This window comes from Pantherophis guttatus, chromosome 7 (genome assembly GCF_059756535.1).
Source record: "Pantherophis guttatus breed Tessera chromosome 7, ASM5975653v1, whole genome shotgun sequence".
NCBI classification, from domain to species: Eukaryota; Metazoa; Chordata; class Lepidosauria; order Squamata; family Colubridae; genus Pantherophis; species Pantherophis guttatus.
In genome coordinates, this window is record NC_142069.1 from 82789228 (window position 1) to 82810907 (window position 21680).

General features: G+C 41.4%; 1 long non-coding RNA gene across 1 annotated transcript; it reads left to right on the forward strand.

Moving 5' to 3' along the window:
* Window positions 1–5697: 5697 nt before the first annotated feature.
* Window positions 5698–21431, forward strand: LOC148112951 (uncharacterized). The gene is made up of 2 exons (XR_015728817.1): window positions 5698–5787; window positions 19973–21431. It is a non-coding gene; the product is annotated as an uncharacterized LOC148112951 (long non-coding RNA).
* The last annotated feature ends 249 nt before the right edge of the window (window positions 21432–21680 follow it).

Consider the following 21680-nt stretch of genomic DNA (forward strand, 5'->3'; position numbering starts at 1 on the left):
CGTAACTCTGGGGGAAGCCCGTTCCAGATGGTAGGTGCCCCCACAGAAAAGTTCCATGGAGCACTTTAAAGGTGGTAACCAAAACCTTGAAGCGCACCCGGAAGATAGTTAATAATTGCAGGTAGCTGGCAGCTAAGTGCTACTTAACAGCACTTTAGTCCACTGCACCACCAAGGCTCTTTTTATAAGTGATGGCACTTATACATATATAACCCCATCCCCCAATAGTGCTTTATAGACCTCTCTAAATCAGGAGTGGGCAACTATGGCCCTTTTATGACTTGTAGACTTCAACTCCCAGAATTCCTGAGCCAGCCATGTTAGCTCAGGAATTCTGGGAATTGAAGTCCACAAGTCACAAAAGGGCCATAGTTGCCCACCTCTGCTCTAAATGGTTTACAGATTCAACATATTGCCCCACAACAATCTGGCTCCTCATTTTACCAACCTCAGAAGGATGGAAGGCTGAATCAACCTTGAGCCAGTCAGGATTGAACTACGGGCTTTGGGCAGAGTCAGCCTGCAATACTGCATTCCAACTTCTTTTTATCAATAGAATATATCAATGAAGATTCTCAGTCATCCAGGTAGAATTGCCTGGAAGTTGAATCACGCCAACTGGATATTTTGAACCCACAAGAAGTCCAGTTGGCCTGGCTCAACTTCCAGGCAAAAGAAGATAAAATCTTTGCAGCTCAGAATTGAATATTCTATTCTATTCTATTCTATTCTATTCTATTCTATTCTATTCTATTCTATTCTATTCTATTCTATTCTATTCTTATATTATTTGGGAGTTTTGCTTTTAACTTAATGCAAGAACTGAGTTCATTATATACATTTGTATCTGTCCTGAAGAAAGTCAGAAGTCACTCCTTTTGTGTTTCTTTCTTCCATACTTTTTTTTTTTTAAATCACTTTTTAACTTCTTTCTCTCTTGGCTTCTCTCCCGTTCTGGCCCTTTTATTTTTTTTTCTGTTCCTTTGTATTTTATTTCTTCTGAAGCTTAACAATTAAATTTTAAATTTTTTAATTCGTGATTTTATAAATTGGGTGTTTTAATCTGTGTTTCGGCCGAAATATTTAATAATTTTAAGGGATTTTTAATATTTGTATTGTCTGTATTTTATCTTGGCTGTTCACCGCCCTGAGTCCTTCGGGAGTAGGGCGGTATAGAAATTTGATTAATAAATAAATAAATAAATAAATAAATAAATAAATAAATAAAAGGAGCCAACCCAACCCAACAACTCCATTAAAAACTTTTAAAAATCTGTACGAAGTTAGCACCCACCCCTCTCCAAAGAAAATGAGATATTTTGAGGAAATATTAAAAGGGCAGAATATTTCCCCTAAAAGTGAGGCAGAAACTCAGCCCCCCCCCCTCACCTTTGTCAATGGGACATTAAGGCCTGGGCCAGTCTATTCTACGTAACAAAGATCTACCTCCTTCAGGCAGAGCCATAGTAGGAATTGCCCAAAGCCCCTTCATTACATAATCACCCAGCAAGAGTCAACCAAGCCTGGGACACAGACAACCTACAAAGTTACCTCTGCATGGCCCTATGGGTGTCTGACAACCAATCAGAATGCAAGCTCAAATTCAAAAGCCCAGAGAGGGCGTAAAACCCAGGCACTCTCAGCATCTCTGCCCTTTTTTTCTTCGTCCAAGCTCTTCAAGGCATGTGATCCTGTCCATCAATAAACCATCTTTCCAAACAGCCACCATGTTTCCAGTGTCTTCCTCCCCACTTGGGACTGAACCCAGATGGACATTTCTTCCAACAAATCCAAACAACCTCATTGTTGCTGATTTTTTAATAACCAGCAGAAGATAAGAAAAGAGAAGAGCCTTGGTGGCGCAGCAGACTAAAGTGCTGTTAAGAAACACCAGGACCCGGATTGTGGGGGCAATAAGCTGACTTTGTATAAAAAATAACACCATTTAAGGGGGGCCGAAAGCCCTACTAAGCAGGTATATACAAAAGTATAAAGGCTATTGCTTAATGCATTGTAAGCCCCCCTGAGTCTCCGGAGAAGGGCGGCATATAAATTGAACCAATAAATAAATAAATAAATAAAACCAATGTCCTTTTATTTTCCTCCTTGTTTTGCTTTTTTTTTGGGGGGGGGGGAGGAAAATATAGTAACTCTCCTTTTGAGTGAGTTGGGTATATGGGAAGGGGCCTCCAGCCTTCTCCGAAAGCAGGCGCACAGCTTATTAAAAAAAAGGTCATGAAAAAGGAATTGATGTGCCAACAAATGTTTTCCACCAGTCGTCCATCTTACATTATGTGAATTTCATCCCGAAGGCTCTGGAAGCTTCCTGTGTTGTCTTCAGCAGAATAACTGACGCTAAGCAATAAACACAGAAGAGAGGCAAGTTGAGTGTTGTCCTGGCTAGGAAATGCATGGAAATGTGCTCGTTCACCAAAGTCTCGCCCATCCTAATTGCTTCCCCACGCAAGTCCAGACTTGTCCTAAGTAAACAAAGCTTCCCCATATTAATAGGTATGTTGGGAAGCCAAGTTGCAACTCGACGGAAGGAATCCAGGAATGTGATGAAAGGATCTCTGCTGATATCTAATTTATGCTTTTCAACATCAAAGAGGAAAACAAATTACTGGGTAATTTACAAAAAAAAAAAAAAAAAAAAGGCTTCACTACTTTACTTCCTTGAGTATGGAAACTGCAGTCAGAATCCAGTTCAATTAGTTAATTCCTTCTTAGTTAAACTCGAGGTTAATTTGCTGAATCATTATTGGGGGACGTGGTCTTTGACAGGTATAAAGTATACCTTTCCCATCATGGCACCTAGAGTGTGTGTGAGAGAGAAAGGGATTAAAGACAAGATTGTAGGAATTGGGTATGTCTAGTCAGATGCAATATTCTTTTGATGTGCTGTTTTTGACTATTATTTGAACTCCCTATAAGAGTTAGACAGCATAGTAAAAAGCAGAGACATCACCCTGCCAACAAAAATGCTATGGTTTTCCCAGTTGCAATGTCTGGCTGTGAAAGTTGGACCATAAGGAAGGCTGAGCGTCAAAGAATTGAGGCCTTTGAACTCTTTACTTTACTTTTACTTTAATTTGATTTGTATACCGCCCTACTCCCAAAGGACTCAGGGCGGTGAACAGCCAACAATAAAATACATACATACAAAATTTAAAAAGCAGAAATAAAATCGAATTAAATAGTTTGGCCCAGACAGATTAAAACCCCAATCAATTTAAAACAAATTTAAACTTTGAATATTAAAAATACTAAAAAATATTAAAAATCTTTTATAAAAGAGGGAGAAAGTTAGGCCAGGCCCGCCTGGTGAAATAAAAAGGTCTTTAGAGCACGGCGGAAGGTGCGCAGATCCAGGATCCTCCGTATCTCCGGGGGGAGCTCGTTCCAGATAGTAGGTGCCCCCACAGAGAAGGCTCTCCCCCTGGGGGCCACCAGTCGGCATTGTTTGGCCGACAGCACCCGGAGGAGCCCCTCTCTATGAGAGCGTACCGGCCGGTGGGAGGCTATTGGTGGTAGTAGGCAGTCCCGCAAGTACCCAGGTCCTGAGCCATGGAGCGCTTTAAAGGTGGTAACCAAAACCTTGAAGTGCACCCGGAAGACCACCGGGAGCCAGTGCAGCTCGTGCAGGAGGGGTGTTACATGGGAACGCCATGTAACTCTGGTGCTGGAGAAGACTCCTGCGAGTCCCTTGGACTGCAAGGCGATCAAACCGGTCAGTCCTAGAGGAGATCAACCCTGACCGCTCTTTAGAAGGCCAGATCCTGAAGAGGAAACTCAAATACTTTGGCCACCTAATGAGAAGAAAGGACTCACTGGAGAAAAGCCTAATGCTGGGAACGATTGAGGGCAAAAGAAGAAAGGGACGGCAGAGAATGAGGTGGCTGGATGGAGTCACTGAAGCAGTCGGTGTGAGCTTAAATGATCTCCGGGGGATGGTAGAGGACAGGAAGACCTGGAGGAAAGTTGTCCATGGGGTCGCGATGGGTCGGACACGACTTCGCAACTAACAACAACAAGTCTACTGAAAAGAAGGACTTGGGATGACATGGTAGCAGTGTTCCAATGTCTAAGAGGCTGCCCCAAAGAAGAGGGAGGTCAACTTATTTTCCAAAGCCCCAGATGGCAAGGCAAGAAACAATGGATGAAAACTAATCAAGGAGAGAACCAACCTACAAATAAAAAGAAATTTCCTAACAGTGGGAACAATTAATCGGTGGAACAGCTTGCCATCAGAAGTTGTGGGTGCTCCATCACTGGAGGCTTTTAAGAAGAGACTGGACAGCCACTTATCTGGAATGGTATAGGGTCTCCTGTTTGAACAAGGAGTTGGACTAGAAGACTTCCAAGGTCCCTTCCAGCTATATTTTTCTTCAGTGATGAATAGACTAGACATATCTTATGTACATATATAAAATAAGAGAAATAATAAATGTAAGTACATGAATCCATAAGGAGACATGCACACTTTAAAAAGATCTATGTTTGTTCTCTTGAATCTAATCTTTTATGAAAAGCACTTGCTAATATAATTTATTTATTCAATTGACATGGCTGCCCATCTCAAACATCTTACCTTTTTTTGATCACAACTTGTAGACACTACAAAGCAAGGTAAGATGGCAGCAACAATTATGCACAACCTGGTCGTGCTCATTTGGTTCTATGCGGAAGTTATTTGGTCAATACAGCTTCAGGTTCAAAAAGTTGTTTTTATTATTTACAAATATATACATGCATACGATAATGAACAGGGTGTCCTGTTACATTTTTACCCTAACTGTATGACTCAGATGTTGAGAGGTTTTAAGGAGGGAAACCACTGGTGGTATTAAGCTGGCTTGGACCGGTTTGCTCAAACCGGTGGTGTCAACCGTGGGGCCCACCCGCCCCGGTGCTATGCCGACCTACTTAGTCACGTTTTCTAAGCGTGAAAGCCGCATGTGCAAGCAAAGTTCATGCGCAGAAGGCACGTGGGCATGGCAAACCACTGGTAAAAATATGTGAAACGCACCTCTGAGAGAAATCCATACATCCTACCCTGTTTCCCCCCCAAAATAAGACATCCCCTGATAATAAGCCCAATCGGGCTTTTGAGTGCATGGCAATAAGCCCAAGCGCTTATTTCAGGGTTCAAAAAAAATATAAGACAGGGTCTTATTTTTGGGGAAACACGGTATGTAAAGAAATACTTTAGAGTCAATTAAAAGATCTTTCTGACTTAATCTGTGTTGACGTTGGCGGCTTTCGATTTCAAACTCCTGAAACCATAGTCGCGAAACCTTACCCTATTAAAATTATTCTGATGGAAGCAGCGTTTCTTTAAGCTTCTGTCTTCCGAAGAGCTATATTATTTCAGCGTTAAAAAAAAAAAAAGGGATTGCTGGAGAGTTATGAAAAATAAACCTTCATGGGCACCCCCCACCGTATTAGAGACGCATATGAAACGTATAAAAAGTTCTTGACAATAAATACGGCTAGAGGGTTTAACTGAAGCTATTTCTGTACTTGGCAGGGATATTTCCAGCAGCATACATTGTTTAACTCTCAGGGATGTGTTAAGCTATAAGCTATTGTCAACCGCTGAAGCAATTACCACCTTGCCAGGTTCTTCATGTTAGGTCATGAAATCAATTTGAGCGTGATATCAGATTTAATGTTCAGCATCCAAATATGATGCGCATAAACGCCTGCCACAATGACTCACAAGGATGAAGAAAAAAGAGCAGGGGGAAACAGTTGAAGAGAAGACAAAGCACGGCTGCAAGAAAGGTAATTAAAATGGAATAAAACGGGTGGCTTGGCCCAATATTTCTTTCTGGCTAGGTCACCTTTCCCCCCGGATGGGGTGCCGTTGGTTTCTTTAGGCCAGGTACGATTTGTGTGAACGACTTCTGGCATTTGAAAGTTGCATTTATTTATAGGTGTGGTATTTTAAGCGAGGTTATCAACAGTCTTCTTAAGAGGATGGTGAGTGAGTTAGAAAAAGAAAAAAGGAGGCTTACGGATAGAGTTTGCATGGTCATTTAGGGAGATTCAACAAGGGATTTTTTTTTCACCCACTTACCTTATTTTTCGGAGTGTAAGACGCACCTTTTTCCCCCCTAAAAGGGGGTGAAAAATTGGGTGCGTCTTATACACCAAATGTAGCCCCGCCCACCCACTGGCCCCCACCCTTTGGCCTCTGCCTCCCAGCAGTTTACCTCCTTGCAGCAAGCAGCAAGAAGAAACAGCTTCTTTCGGCTTCAGCACAGCCTAATAAGCACAAGTTGATTGGATCAGCCTCCTGACTCTCAGCTGTTTTGCTCTCAGCTGTTTTGCAGGGGCCTCTGCTGCTTGCTGCAAGGAGGTAAATTGCTGGGAGCAGTTTTTTTTTCATGTGCTAATCAAGCTGTGCTGAAAACGAAAATGAAAGTAAAGCAGGCTGTTTGCTGTTTGCTGCAAGGAGGCAAAATTTCTGGGAGGCAGAGGCAGATTTCTTTTTCTTGTTTTCCTCACCAAAAAAGGTAGGGGAGTCTTATAGTCCGGTGTGTCTTATGCTCTGAAAAATATGGTACATCATATTGCAACAATGGCCAGTTTGCTTTTCTTTTTTTAAGCAAGCAACATTGGAGGTTTACTGACTGAAACACTCTTTTTAACCATGTTGGCCTTTCTTTCATAATTAACAAAATAACAGAACAACAGAGTTGAAAGGGGACCTTGGAGGTCTTCTATCCTAACCCCTTGCTCAAGCAAGGGGCCCTATACCATTCTGGACAAAGGGTTATCCAATTTCCTCTTAAGAACTTTGTGATGGAGCATTCATAAGTTCTGGAGGCAAGCTCAAGAAATGTCTCCTTAGTTCTAGGTTGATGCCAGAGCTTTGCTATTTCTTTTTTAAATTTTTATTGAAAATTATTAAAAATTACAGAAAAAAAGATACAGCAATATGGATAGAATTGCAGAGAGTGATATAATACATATAGAGTTTTAAAGCATCAATTTTCACCTAGAAATAGTACAAACCTCCATTAAACCAAATCATTAAAAAAAGAAAAGATTATCCAGATGAAAGAATTCTCAACTGCCATGCAATATTCCTATAAATATTTACCCACAGTCACACTAAGATTATTATTTTACATTCTTCTTAAGATAAGCACCAATGAGAAACTAATAACAAAAATCTATAACTTCTTATTGGCATATAAATTAGAGGAGGAGATAGTCAAGGAAAATATGATTACGTGGGCAATGAATTTCAGATATCCTATAGAACTAAACAAATGGGAAAAACTATGGAAAATTAACAGCAAACTAACACTATCAGTACCGTACAAAGAAAATATCTACAAGATGTTTTATAGATGGCATCTCCCACCGGCACGGATCTCCAAAATGTTCCTCAATACATCTTCACTCTGCTGGAAATGCAAAGCACAGAAAGGGACATACTACCACATGTGGTGGTCGTGTCCCAAAGCCAAACAATTCTGGAATAATATCAAAACCCAATTGGAACAAATAACAGCTCAAAAAGTACCACTATGACCGGAAACATATTTATTAGGCATATTTACAGGTAATTATGACAGAGAAATAATATATTTGATAACACATATTTTGACTGCCTCAAGGATCACTTATGCACAAAATTGGAAGTTGGAAGAAGTCCCAACACAAGGTAGAATAATATCTAAAGTCATGGAATGCACTGAGATGGACAGACTCACCAAGGAAATTCAAGGAAAGGAAGAATCTGACTACTACCTGGTTTGGCAAAGGTGGTATCAATGGTTAGAGGGAAAAACCAAAACCAAAAGAGGATCCTAAAAGAGTAAAACAAAATTCTGTACCAAATAAGATATAACAACGCATAATTAAATATTAAAAAATAATATTGTTATATAAGGCAAGAGGAAGGAATACATATCGAGGAATTTAGGTTATTGATGTCGGAGGAAATCAGACATTACTTTTAGATGTTATTTATGTTATTAATGTCGTATTTGTCGCATTTGTATGTGTATGTGTATTTTGTGTGTTTATATATGTAATAAATTTTTTTTTTAAAAAAACAAAGATTTCTTTTTTGCAGCCAAGCATACCACCGGTCCTGACTCATATATAGCCCCGATTCTTGTCTATCTCGCAAAAGTCCGGTAAGCTTGTCTGCCTCTGCACAGTCCATGATCTTTGCGGTTAACATAGCCTCCGATGGGATATTTTTGGATTTCCATTCTTGCGTAAACGAGATCCTGGCTGCAATGATGATGTGGAGAGCGAGATACCAATTAGATTTGTTTAAGTTCTCTGGTTTCATGCCTAGTAAAAACATTTCCGGGTTCAATTTTATCCCACATCCTATGATTTCTAAAATCCATTTTTGAATTCTGGTCCAATATTCTCTTACTCAGGGACAGGTCCACCAGATATGAAAATAAGTTCCCATAGCGGCATTACATTTCCAACAAACTGGGGAGGTTCCCGGGAACATCTTCGATAATCTAGCCGGAGGGAGGTGCCATCTATACAGCATTTTATATGTTCCTTATAGGAAACTGACATTGTTAGTTTTAGGGTTTTCCCCCAAATTTCTTCCCATTTTTCAAGCTCAATCGAATATCCCAAATTTCTCCCCCAGGCAATAATTGAGTCCTTGATAACCTCCTCTCCGATCCAATCCATTAAGAGGAATTGATACAGTTTGGATAATACCTTCTCATCCTTCCCCAACAAAATCTTATCAAATTCTTGTAGGGAATTATAGATTCCTCCCTTGTTTTTGTCCTGAGCTGTCCTGGATTGGATCTGATTGTATGTCCACCAATCTAACTTATAGCCTAATTCCACCAGCGTATTTCGAGGTTTTACTTTGCCTAAAGGATCCAACAGAACTTGGTAAATTAATGGTTTATTTCTGTTATAAAGGGTCGGGTGTATCATCACCTCTAGAGGGGAAAGCCAAATCAGAGTCATAGCTTTGCTATTTCTGAGGGGTCCTTGGTGCTCTCTGAGCTTGGTTGTCTTCTTACAGATGTTTCATTACCAAACTAGGTAACATCATCAGGGCAAACCCAGGTGTCTTCTAGCACTGATGGTGTTACCTACTTTGGGCAATGGAACGTCTGTAAGAAAACAACCAAGCTCAGAGAGCATCAAGGATCCCACAATCATCTTCCTCCTCCTCCTCCTCCTCCTCCTCCTCCTCCTCCTCCTCCTCCTCCTCCTCCTCCTCCTCCTCCTCCTCCTCCATCACCACCACTGGAAGCTTTCAAGAAGAGACTGGACTGCCATTTGTTAGAAATGGTGTAGGGTCTCCTGCTTGGGTGAGGGATTGGACGAGATGACCTACAAGATCCCTTCCAACTCTATTATTCTATTCTATTCTATTCTATTCTATTCTATTCTATTCTATTCTATTCTATTCTATTCTATTCTATTCTATTCTACAATCTACTCTACACTCTACTCTATACTACTCTACACTCTACACTCCTGGGGGAAGGATACTGCAAAATCCCCATTCCCTCCCTACTCCTGGGGAAAGGATATTGCAAAATCCCCATTCCGACTCCACCCTGGGGCCAGTCAAGAGGTGGTATTTTCCGGTTTTCTGAACTACTCAAAATTTCTGCTACCGGTTCTCCGAACTGCTCAAAATTTCTGCTACCGGTTCTCCAGAACCTGTCAGAACCTGCTGGATTTCACTCCTGCAGCAGATGCAATATTCTTTTGATGTGCTGTTGTTGGCTATTATTTGAACTCCTCTATAAGAGTTGGCAGAGCTTAATGATAAGAAAAGAACTAAGATCTCATCTCTAGCAACACAATGGTCTGAGAGCCATCACTGTTTCAAAAGAATATTTAAAGAGGGTTTTTTTCCCCTCTCATTTCTTTCCTTTTCTGGCTTTTTTCTCCAGACATAAATCATGGTTTATAGACCACAGCAGCATAACCACCCAAACTCATTACACTTAGGAAAAAGTATGACTCCAGCTTCAGTTTTTGATAAAGTCTTAGGGAAAGAGAGCAATCACCAATAAAAAGGGGAGAAATCTTGAAAACTGGCATTTAAAAAAAAAAAATCTCTTGATTTTCTGTGCTACATTAAGTTATTAATAATGACAGCTGTTTTCTTGTTCCTGTGTTTTGAAAGAAAGGAAGACAGTACATTCCATAAAAAATGTCTGTGAAGATGCTCAATCATTCAGCTCATGGTTGTCTCAAAGGTGCTTTTTCTAAAAGGCAACTGGACTTTCTTGGGTTTTTTCTTTGAAAACATTTAGCTTCTCAAGAATTTCTGAAGAACTAGAGAAGCTTCTTAGGTGAGAAGCAGAATAATGCAAAATTTAATTCTTTCTTTCTTTCTTTCTTTCTTTCTTTCTTTCTCTTTCCATCACTCTTTCTCTTTCTTTCTTTTTTCTTTCTTTCTTTTAATTTCTTCCTTCCTTCCTTCCTTGTTTCTTTCTTTCTTTTAATTTCTTCCTTCCTTCCTTTCTTTCTTGTTTTTTTCTTCCTTCTTTCCATTGCTTCTTTCTTCTTTCTTTCTTTCTTTCTTTCTTTCTTTCTTTCTTTCTTTCTTTCTTTCTCTTTCCATCATTCTTTCTCTTTCTTTCTTTTTTCTTTCTTTCTTTTAATTTCTTCCTTCCTTCCTTTCTTTCTTGTTTTTTCTTCCTTTTTTCCATTGCTTTTTTCTTTCTTTCTTTCTTTCTTTCTTTCTTTCTTTCTTTCTTTCTTTCTTTCTCTTTCCATCATTCTTTCTCTTTCTTTCTTTTTTCTTTCTTTCTTTTAATTTCTTCCTTCCGTCCTTTCTTGTTTTTTCTTCCTTCTTTCCATTGCTCTCTCTTCTTTCTTTCTTTCTTTCTTTCTTTCTTTCTTTCTTTCTTTCTTTCTTTCTCTCTCTCTCTCCCTCTCTCTCTTTCTCTCTCCCTCCCTTCCTTCCTCCCTCCCTCCCTCCCTTCCTTTTCTCATAATTTTTCTTAAAAGTTTTAAAAAAGGAAGGTGGAAAACTAATATGAACTAAATATAGAATTTAGGAAGAAAAAAACAAAAATACACCAAAGACCAAGCTAAAAGGGCAAGAAAGGAAAACAAAGTAAAAGAAAAATAGTCAAGAAAGAGATACAAAGACGTGACTTCTGATCTTCTTTACAGCAGTTACAGCTACAATTATAAATTCACCTCTTTCTCTAATGTTACAACATGTCTCTCTTCTTTCTGTAATCTACCCTGTCTGATCATCAAAACCATAAATCAAAAGTTCATATTTTCCCCCCTTCCCCTGGTTTTCACAAAAAACAAAAACAAAAAAAAAAAAACCATAAGGGATTGAATTAGAAAGTTTTCAGGCCACGCAGAACATGTCTTAATTTTGTGAGTTGTGAAGAGATATCGGGAGACTGTAAATTCTAGTTCCATCTTAGGCACAAAGCCAGCTGGGTGACTTCATGCTAGACCAGGAAGATCTACTTCCGAAAATCTTGCCAAGAAAACTTCAGGGACAGGTCCAGGCAGTTGCCAGGAATTAACACTGACTCCGTGGCACAATAAATAAATAAAATACAGGTATTCCTCAATTTAGCTATGGCAAATCTAGACAGCATACTAAAAAGCAGAGACATCACCCTGCCAACAAAATTGCATATAGTCAAGGCTCTGGTTTTCCCAGTTACAATGTATGGCTGTGAAAGTTGGATCATAAGGAAGGCTGAGTGGCAAAGAATTGAGGCCTTTGAACTCTGGTGCTGGAGAAGACTCCTGCGAGTCCCTTGGACTGCAAGGCGATTCAACCGGTCAGTCCTAGAGGAGATCAACCCTGACTGCTCTTTAGAAGGCCAGATCCTGAAGATGAAACTCAAATACTTTGGCCACCTAATGAGAAGGAAGGACTCACTGGAGAAGAGCCTAATACTGGGAACGATGGAGGGCAAAAGAAGAAGGGGACGGCAGAGAACGAGGTGGCTGGATGGAGTCACTGAAGCAGTCAGCGTGAACTTAAATGGACTCCAGAGAATGGTAGAGGACAGGAAGGCCTGGAGGAACGTTGTCCATGGGGTCGTGATGGGTCGGACATGACTTTGCAACTAACAACAACATTCCTCAATTTACAACCTTTTAAAGTTACAATGGCCCTGAAAAAAAGTGACTTCTTTTTGACCCTTAGGACTGTTGCGGCATCCCTGCGGTTACAAAATCAAAATTCAAATTCTTGGAAACTAGCATGTATTTATGATGGTTGCAATGTCCTGGGGTTATGTGATCTCCTTTTGTGATCTTCTCACAAGCAAAGTCAATGGGGAAGGCAGATTCCCTTAACAACCAGGTTACCAAGTGATTCGCTTAACAACTGTGGCAAAAAAAGTCCTAAAATCGGACAAAACTCAACAACTGTTTTGCTTAGCAATGGAAATTTTGAGCTCAGTTGTTGTCATAAAACAAGGTAAGACCTGTAATAATCTACATGTGTGCACAGGTACAGTATATGTAGTACCTGGCTCAGTAGTAGTAACTGTGAGAGGGATCTTGGAGTCCTAGTGGACAACCACTTAAATATGAGCCGTGTGCTGCAGTTGCCAAAAAAGCCAACACAGTTCTAGGCTGCATCAACAGAGAGAAAGAATCAAGATCACGTGAAGTGTTAAAACCACTTTATAATGCCTTGGTAAGGCCACACTTGGAATCCTGCATCCAGTTATGGTCGCCACGATGTAAAAAAGATGTGGAGACTCTAGAAAGAGTGCAGAGAAGAACCACAAAGATGATGAGGGGACTGGAGGCTAAAATATATGAAGAACAGTTGCAGGAACAGGGTATGTCTAGTTTAATGAAAAGAAGGACTAGGGGAGACATGATAGCAGTCTTCCGATATCTCAGGGGCTGCCACAAAGAAGAGGGAATCAACCTATTCTCCAAAGCACATAAAATCAGGTACAAGAAGCAATGGATAGAAAGTTATCATGGACAGAACCAATCTAGAACTAAGGAGAAATTTCCTGACAGTTAGAACAATTAAACAGTGGAACAGCTTGCCTCCAGAGCATTGGTGAAATCTGAACCGGTTTACTACCGGTTAGCTGGCTGCGCGTACGCAGTGCACACGCCCGCACCAAATGCGAGGTGCACATGCGCAGTGCAAGCCAAAAGGAGGCATGTGGTAAGTAGAACAGCACGCGAGGGGTGGGGGTGGGGGTTGATCAGCTGTGACGTGGAATCTTTTTCTTTTACTTTTAAAAGCATTGCTTTTAAAAGTACAAAGAAAAGCCTCTGACGATCGCGCTGCTCAGCTGGGATTGTCAGAGGCTTTTTTTTACCTTTTAAAAGCATTTTTTCTACAACTTCTTCGGCCGAAGAGGTTTTAGCCTCTGACGATCGCGTGGCTCAGCTGGGCATGGGGGCGGGGCAGGGATTTTTGCTACCAGTTCTCCGAACCACCCGCCGCCATTGCTACTGGATCGGGCGATCTGGTCCGAACCGGGAGCATTTCACCCCTGCTCCAGAGGTTGTGGGTGCTCCAATGCTGGAAGTTTTTAAGAAGAGATTGGACATCCATTTGTCTGAAATGGCATAGGTTTTCCTGTTTGAGCAGGGGGTTGGACTAGAAGACCTCCAAGGTCCCTTCCAACTCTACTATTCTATTCTATTCTATTCTATTCTATTCTATTCTATTCTATTCTATTCTGTTCTGTTCTGTTCTGTTCTGTTCTGTTCTGTTCTGTTCTGTTCTATTCTATTCTTCTACAATCTACTCTACTCTACTCTACATTCTACTCTACTCTACTCTACTCTACTCTACTCTACTCTACTCTACTCCACTCCACTCCACTCCACTCCACTCCACTCCACTCCACTCCATTCTATTCTATTCTTCTACAATCTACTCTACTCTACATTCTATTCTACTCTACTCAACTCCACTCTACTCCACTCCACTCCATTCTATTCTTCTACAATCTATTCTACTCTACTCTACTCTACTCTACTCTACTCTACTCTACTCCACTCCACTCCACTCCACTCCACTCCACTCCACTCCATTCCATTCCATTCCATTCCATTCCATTCCATTCCATTCCATTCCATTCTATTCTATTCTATTCTATTCTATTCTATTCTATTCTATTCTATTCTAGAGGGAGACCAAACAGAACCCAACTGATTGATATCCCAAGTCCTTTTTATTTGAAAGCAACCTTCAAATATCTGAAAGGGCAGTATCTGAAGGCTTGCCCTGCTGGAGCAAGCACACCATCTGTTTCAAATTTCCACTTACTTCTTCCCTGAGACAATAATGCAACCCTTCCTCATAAGTAGCTTTTTGTTCTCTCTGAGGGATCTTTCCATCGTTTGGAGCAGAGGAGAACCGGATGCCCCTGGTCTGTTCCTGCCATAAACGGAGATCGAATAGCTCCAGTGATTGTGAAGCAAAGGAGAAATAAAAGAATCATGAATCATTAAATGAAATATGAATTACGGCTTCTCGTCTGTCTCTTCCTGAACGCGATGAATGGAGCTCCGAATGTATCAGCGTCGATGTCTCATCCTCTTCCTTAGTCAGAATTGTTATCTTCGGCTGTGGCCCCAAAAACGGAAGTCATGAAGAAAAAGCCCTCACGGCAGAATGGCTGGACAAGGGGAGGATGAATAACCCTCAGTCTTTGTTCAGTTTTATTAGGCCTCGTAGATATGTTGTCAAACTTCCCTGGGGTTCTTGTAATGAAATAAGAACTGAGTGCCAGGAATGGACACACACACACACAAAAAAAGGAATCAAACACATCCATACACATAGGCTGAGTGGCTTGGAAAACAATGCTCTGCTTTCTCTGCATTGTGGAGGCCTCAAGGATATTGCAAGGGACTGACTGCATTGTAACATACAACACGGCAAACTACGATTTTTGCTCAGGGGTGGGCTTCAAAAATTTTAGCAAGGGGTTCTCTGCCCAGTTGCTGGGTGGGCATGGACATGTTGGCCTCCTGCACCATGGCAATGGGGCATTTTTGCCTTCCCCAGGTTCCGGAGGCTTTCCTTGAGCCTCCGGGAGGGTGAAAATGGCCTCCCCAAGCTCTGGAGGCCAAACTTCCGGTAGGCCTGTTTTTCACCCTCCCCGAGCCTCCGCGTGCACCCTGCACTTACCTGCATGCAAAACAGTCCGTGTGGGGACTCCTGGGAGGGGTGGGGTGGGCGGAGCCAGCCATGAGTGGGATTTGGGGGTTCTCTGAACTGCACAGAATCTTAGCTAGAGGTTCTCCCGAACCCCTGCGAACCCCCAGCAGCCCATCCCTGGTTTTGCTTGAATAAAATAAAGTTGCCTGCATGCTCAAAAGGGGATTTTGATTTCACTTGTGAACTCAGTGACGGAGACATACTGTTTCATGGAAATGAATCAGCCCACATAAGTGGTCTGGATTTGATTTGAGCCTCAAATATCTAGGCCAGGGGTTCCCACCCTTCCTGGTCCATGGACCCGCACTGGTCTGCAGCGTGCCAGAATCCAAGCCATGCAAACAAGTGAAGCTCCATCCATAGGATGCAGGAAGCATGCAACCCCCCACCCCTTCCAGTCTGCAGAAAAACCTCTCCCCATGGAACTGGTCCCTGGTACCCAAAAGGTTGAGGACCACTGATTTAGGCACTTGTTTGGGGGAGGGGTATCTTTTTTTCAGACCCTGTTGTAAAAAGTTGGGAGCGATTGAAACCGTGAAGGTTCACCCATTTTCTTTGAATGGCTGCTTTGTCTGATTTATCACTCACACAAGAATCCAGTCGATTCTGAATTGCACTAAATTGATGCCAGATAAGAGTTAACGGAATTCAAGAGGAGTTGAATTTGGACTATTTGATGAGAATGTAATGACTCTACACTGATTCCTCTCTTGACTCCACCATCAGGCTCTGCCTACCCTTCTAACCAGCTAGAAGAAAAGACTCATTTGGGTTTAACAGAAAGATAAAACAGAGCAAGCATCTCATCCATAGAATTAGCTAAGAAGAAAAGTTGGCATGGCCCATAATTTATATGTAGGAGGTATCTGGAAGGCAAGGTTCAAAATAATCCTCCCAGAGTCACCTTCTAGGGGAGACAAGTACCATAAAAATTTAATGTCTATGGAGATCCTCAGTCATCCAGGTCATGATTGTTCCCAAAAGTGGTTTTTTTCAAGAGGCAATTGGACTTTCTGGTTTTTCTTTGAGGACATTTCACTTCTCATCCAAGAAGCTTCTTCAATGAGAACTTCGCTTCTCATCCAAAGAAGCTTCTTCTTGGATGAGAACTGAAACATCTTCAAAGAAAAACCAGAAAGTCCAGTTGCCTCTTGAAAAAAAGCACCTTTGGGACATAAAATTTGTATTAATAAATAAAAATAAATAAACCAGGATGGTGACTGCATGATCAAAGTCTTGGACTTTCTACATGGACTTCAGTGGGACAGACATAGCTACCATCTTGATACCTTCCTCCTGGCAGACGCTCCCGCTTACAGGGGACAAGATAGAAAAATGAAAGGTCTTAAAACAAGCTTATTTATTTACAATAAATAAAAAACTTATTTTGAAATTATTATTTATTTATTGGTTCAATTTATATGCCGCCCTTTTCCGGAGACTCAGGGCGGCTTACAATGCGTTAAGCAATAGCCTTCATACTTTTGTATATACCTGCTTAGTAGGGCTTTCGCCCCCCCCCAAGTGGTGTTCTTTTTTATACAAAGTCATCTTATTGCCCCCACAAACTGGGTCCTCATTTTACCTACCTTGAAAGGATGGAAGGCTGAGTCAACCTTGAGCCTGGTGAGATTTGAACTTGCAGTAATTGCAGGCAGCTGGTGTTACTTAACAGTGCTTTAGTCTGCTGCCCCACCAAGACTCTTATGATTCAATATGAGAGATACCATGTGAGCCGGTCTCTTCTGGCTAGGCATCAGGGGTGAAATCCAGCAGGTTCTGACAGGTTCTGGAGAACCGGTAGCAGAAATTTTGAGTAGTTCGAAGAACCGGCAAATACCACCTCTGGCTGACCCCAGGAGTGGGGAGGAAATGGGGATTTTGCAGTATCCTTCCCCTGCCATGCCCACCAAGCCACGCCTACCAAGCCACACCACGGCCACCAAGCCATGGCCACAGAACCGGTAGTAAAAAAAATTGGATTTCACCACTGCTAGGCATGAATGTGATATTATGTCTGTTATTTTGTTGGCTGGAAAGAAATGGTAAGTGTTCAGATTTAAGACTGGTCCAGAAACTGCATAGGGTAACTCATGGTATTTCCCTGATGTTAAGGTGTATAATAATTGATCTATGCAATTGGCTTAGTCCAAATTACAGGCTTCCATGCAACTTTGGGATATTAGAAGGCAGCACTTTTTATTTTTTTAATTTTATTTATTTATTTTTTTAAAAAAATTATATGCCGCCCTTTTCCGGAGACTCAGGGCGGCTTACAATGCGTTAAGCAATAGCCTTCATACTTTTGTATATTTTATACAAAGTCAGCTTATTGCCCCCACAAACTGGATTCTCATTTTACCCACCTTAGAAAGGATGGAAGGCTGAGTCGACCTTGAGCCTGGTGAGAATTGAACTCGCAGTAATTGCAGGCAGCTGGATGTTAAATGCTGCCTTAGTAGGAGGCATTAGCCTCCTACGCCACTCAGGCTCCTATTTGTTGCCTCATGCATCGCTGTTATCACTGCTGGAGGCATTTGAGTCTTCTATCATTCAGCTAAGAAGTATGTGACTCTAAGGATCTAACAGGAAGTCTGACCATAGGAATCTCGTGGAGAGCCTGTTTGAGTCAACAGCTTCATGATGGATCCATGCCTACGTGGGTTTCTGGCTTCAGAAGGGGATTTCTTCTCAACTCTGCCATGTTCAGACTATAGAATTCATGTTGTTATCTAATGCCTGTATGAAACAGCTGAGTGAGATCATTGAAGAATACGAGTGGTGTCATCTCAAGTTTCATCACTTCTAGCCAAGGAAATGGAAATGTTTCATCAGTGATGTCGATGTGGCAATGGCCTGGATCTGGGCCAGCAAAGCAAAGCTTAATTCAGGTTGCTAATGAATATTGGTCGACCTGGTGTACGGTGTTCACCTTCTTCTGACGATGCTTGTATTCTCTTGAATGGAATCCATAGATGAGAAGTTGCTTCTTCAGCCTTCTTGGTCACTTCAGGCACAAGTTTTCTTGAGATAGAATAGAATAGAATAACAGAGTTGGAAGGGACCTTGGAGGTGTTGTAGTCCAACCCCCTGCTTAGGCAAGAAACCCTACACCACTTCAGACAAATGGTTATCCAACATCTTCTTAAAAACTTCCAGTGTAGAAGTATTCACAACTTCTGGAGGCAAGTTATTCCACTGATTAATTGTTCTGTCAGAAAATTTCTCCTTAGTTCTAGGTTGCTTCTCTCCTTGATTAGTTTCCACCCATTGCTTCTTGTCCTGCCCTCAGGGGCTTTGGAGAATAGCTTGACTCCCCCTTCTTTGTGGCAGCCCCTGAGATATTGGAAGACTGCTATCATGTCTCCCCTAGTCCTTCTTTTCATTAAACTAGACATACCCAGTTCCAGCAAGCATTTTTTATATGTTTTAGTCCCCTCATCATCTTTGTGGCTCTTCTCTGCGCTCTTTCTAGAGTCTCCACATCTTTTTTACATTGTGGCAACCAAAACTGAATGCAATATTCCAAGTGTGGCCTTATCAAGGCATTATAAAGTGATATTAGCATATATATCTGTGTGTGCATGTGTGAAATGCAGAAAAACAGCAAACCACATAAAAAGTAAAACAGAGACCATGAACAAGTAAAAAGCAGTTTATTAAAAATATTCAGAAAAAAATGGGCTGAAAAAAGCCAAAAAAACGAGCCAAAAAAACTCAAAAGTGGGCCAAAAAAGCCTTGAAAACAGGTCGAAAAAGACCCAAAAACGGGCCAAAAAAGCCTCAAAACCATCTGAAAAAAGACCCAAAAACAGGCCAAAAAGAGGCCTGAAAAAGGCCCAAAAAAGGCCCGAAATGGGGTTAGGGTTGCCAGGTCTGCTTCCAAAAAATAGCGGACAAGCGGGGGGAGGGGGGGTGTTAAGTAGTAAAAAAATAAAAAAAAATTTACAATTAAATTATATATTTTCTTACAAACATTTTAACACGTCATTTTAGGTCAGTCGACACAAGCTACAGTACATTTTAAAAATGCGAACTGTACATAATTTTATAATATATTTTTATTTTAATCTCATCCTTAATTTTTTCAGAGAATCGAGTTCAATGGATATTCAATCTTTGTCTCATTCTAACTTATGAAAAAAAAAGACAAAACGCGATTCTCCTATCCTTATTCTCTTAGACTGTTCAGTTTTAGATTACGTACCATTTCATCATAAAGCTTTTGAATAAAAAAAATGTCCGCTATTTTGTGAAAAAAAATAGTGAACATAATGTGAAAAAAGCGGACTGTCCGCTCAAATAGTGGACACCTGGCAACCTTTATGGGGCATGCATAGGGCAAAAAAAGGCATAGGGTGGGCAGGCATTTTCACCCCCTTTTGGGAGACAAAAAAGTGCATCTTATAGTCCGAAAAATACAGTACCTGGTTCTTTTGGGCCTTGACTTCCCATTTGCCAAGAGACCCCAGAACTGTAGGCCAGTTTCCTGTGTTCGAGAACAGCTCTGCCCAGCAACAAAATTAATATGCCCTTCCAATTGATTGAATGATTTAATGCGGCCTTTAATATATGTTATCTTTTTTTAAAAAAGGAAAATGCTCCCCGAAGGAGCGATTCACCTGCATTTGAATTTCTGACAAACCATTTGAAACCTTGATTTTTGTTTCAGGAAATCCCCCGCCTGAGGACAAAACGTAAATAAAGACTTTGAAAACCTCAAACTGAAGTAGATCTGTCAGAAGGACAGGAATGGAGGGGAATTATTAAAAAATATATATTTTCTCTCTCTCTCTCATTTTCCAGCTACTTGCACACTTCTGCTCTTGATATCGATATTTATGGAAATGCCAGCTGGGATGATTTGATGAACAGACCTGTGAAAAGACCTCACCTGAAGATAGAGAGGCATCTTATACAGGACGAGAACCCATTTCATCAAAAAATAGATTGCTCTTCTTTCTTTTTTGAGTTATGGATAGGGAATATGAAGGCCAAAAAGTTCAGAAAGTGACAGTCCCTTTGGCAGGTCTGAACAAATTAGAAAGAACTCAGTGGTGAGATTAAAATAATTTAGCAACCGGTACTCTGCCCTAATGACTGGCTGGGTGGGCATGGCCATGGTGGGCATGGCCAGAGGATGTGACAGGCAGTACTCGGCCTCCTGAGCCCCTTTGGGAGCAAAAATGTGCCGCGGGGGGGGCACGCTGCCCCTATACCCCGTTTTGGGCCTAGTACGCCTCCATGCAGCCTCCTGGGAATAAAAATGTGCCGTGGGGGCGGGGGGGGGAAACGACACCACACCCCCGTGCCCCATTTTGGGCCTAGGAGGCCTCCCTGCACTTCCTCCCTGACTGGAAGGGCATGGTTTCAGGTGCTGCCTGTATCCCGCAGATGGGGCTTTGCTTGTTTGCTCGGCCTAGTTTCTGGCATGCTGCAGTCCGGTGTCGGTCCATGGACCAAGGATTGGAGATCCCTGTTCTACAGGTCGAATGGGTCTTACAATGTGCTTTTTAAATTAGTTAAGCAAAGGCATTTTATTGAATCAACAAGTTGGCCCCTGTTTATTTATAACCCTTTAAGATCCTGAACTATCCTGGCCTCCCTCCTGCGGAGTCAGCTGCTCAACAAATTCACGGAGAACGGCAGCAAGAAGGTAGACAGGCTGATGGAGCTCTATTTCAAGTACCTGGATGCCATGCAGGTAGCTGATAAGAAGATTAAAGGTGAAAAGCATGACATGGTGCGAGAACATCAACAATGACATAGAAGAGGAGTTCTATGGACGCCAGTCTCTTTGTGCTCCAGCTGATCTGCGACATCATGGTGGAGACCAGCAATGCCGGCATCCCTCAGATCTGCCAGAGGGTGCACCAGACCCTGAACATGTGGCCCAGCTCCATCAAGATCGTCTGACACATCATCAAATAGTATGCAGAGAACATCAGAGATGGGAAAAAACCCAAATTCCAGGAGAGCAAGCAAAAACAGATCGTGGAACTTCTGGAGAATTTCTGAGGAACCCTTGATGGCTTCCAGGACCTTCTGCAACTTGGGGTCCAAGAGAGACTTTCGGGAGAAAGGGGACCTTCTTGAGTTTTTTGAGGAGGGTTATTTTGAATTATTAAAGATTGTTTTGATTTGTAAAAAAAAAAAAAAAAGGATCCTGAACTTAACAGGAAAGATGTAGGAGGAGCCATAGGAGTAAGCAATCTGCAGTCTTTTTCTTTGCGAACACATAAAAGTAATCTTAGGGATATCTTTATTTCTTCCATTCTGAACAATTTTTCTCCCTGTTATTGTCAGTGTCTTATATTTGGCACCCATTGTTCTCCATTAGGAAAATGAACCCCCTTAGGAGTTCTATTCTCCTAATTATTAACTGCAATCAATTTATTTTTATTTATTTATTTATTTTTAAATTTGTATACTGCCCTTCTCCCTGAGGACTCAGGGCGGTGAACAGCGAAGTAAAAGCATAAACTACAAACATTAAAATACAATTAAAAAGATA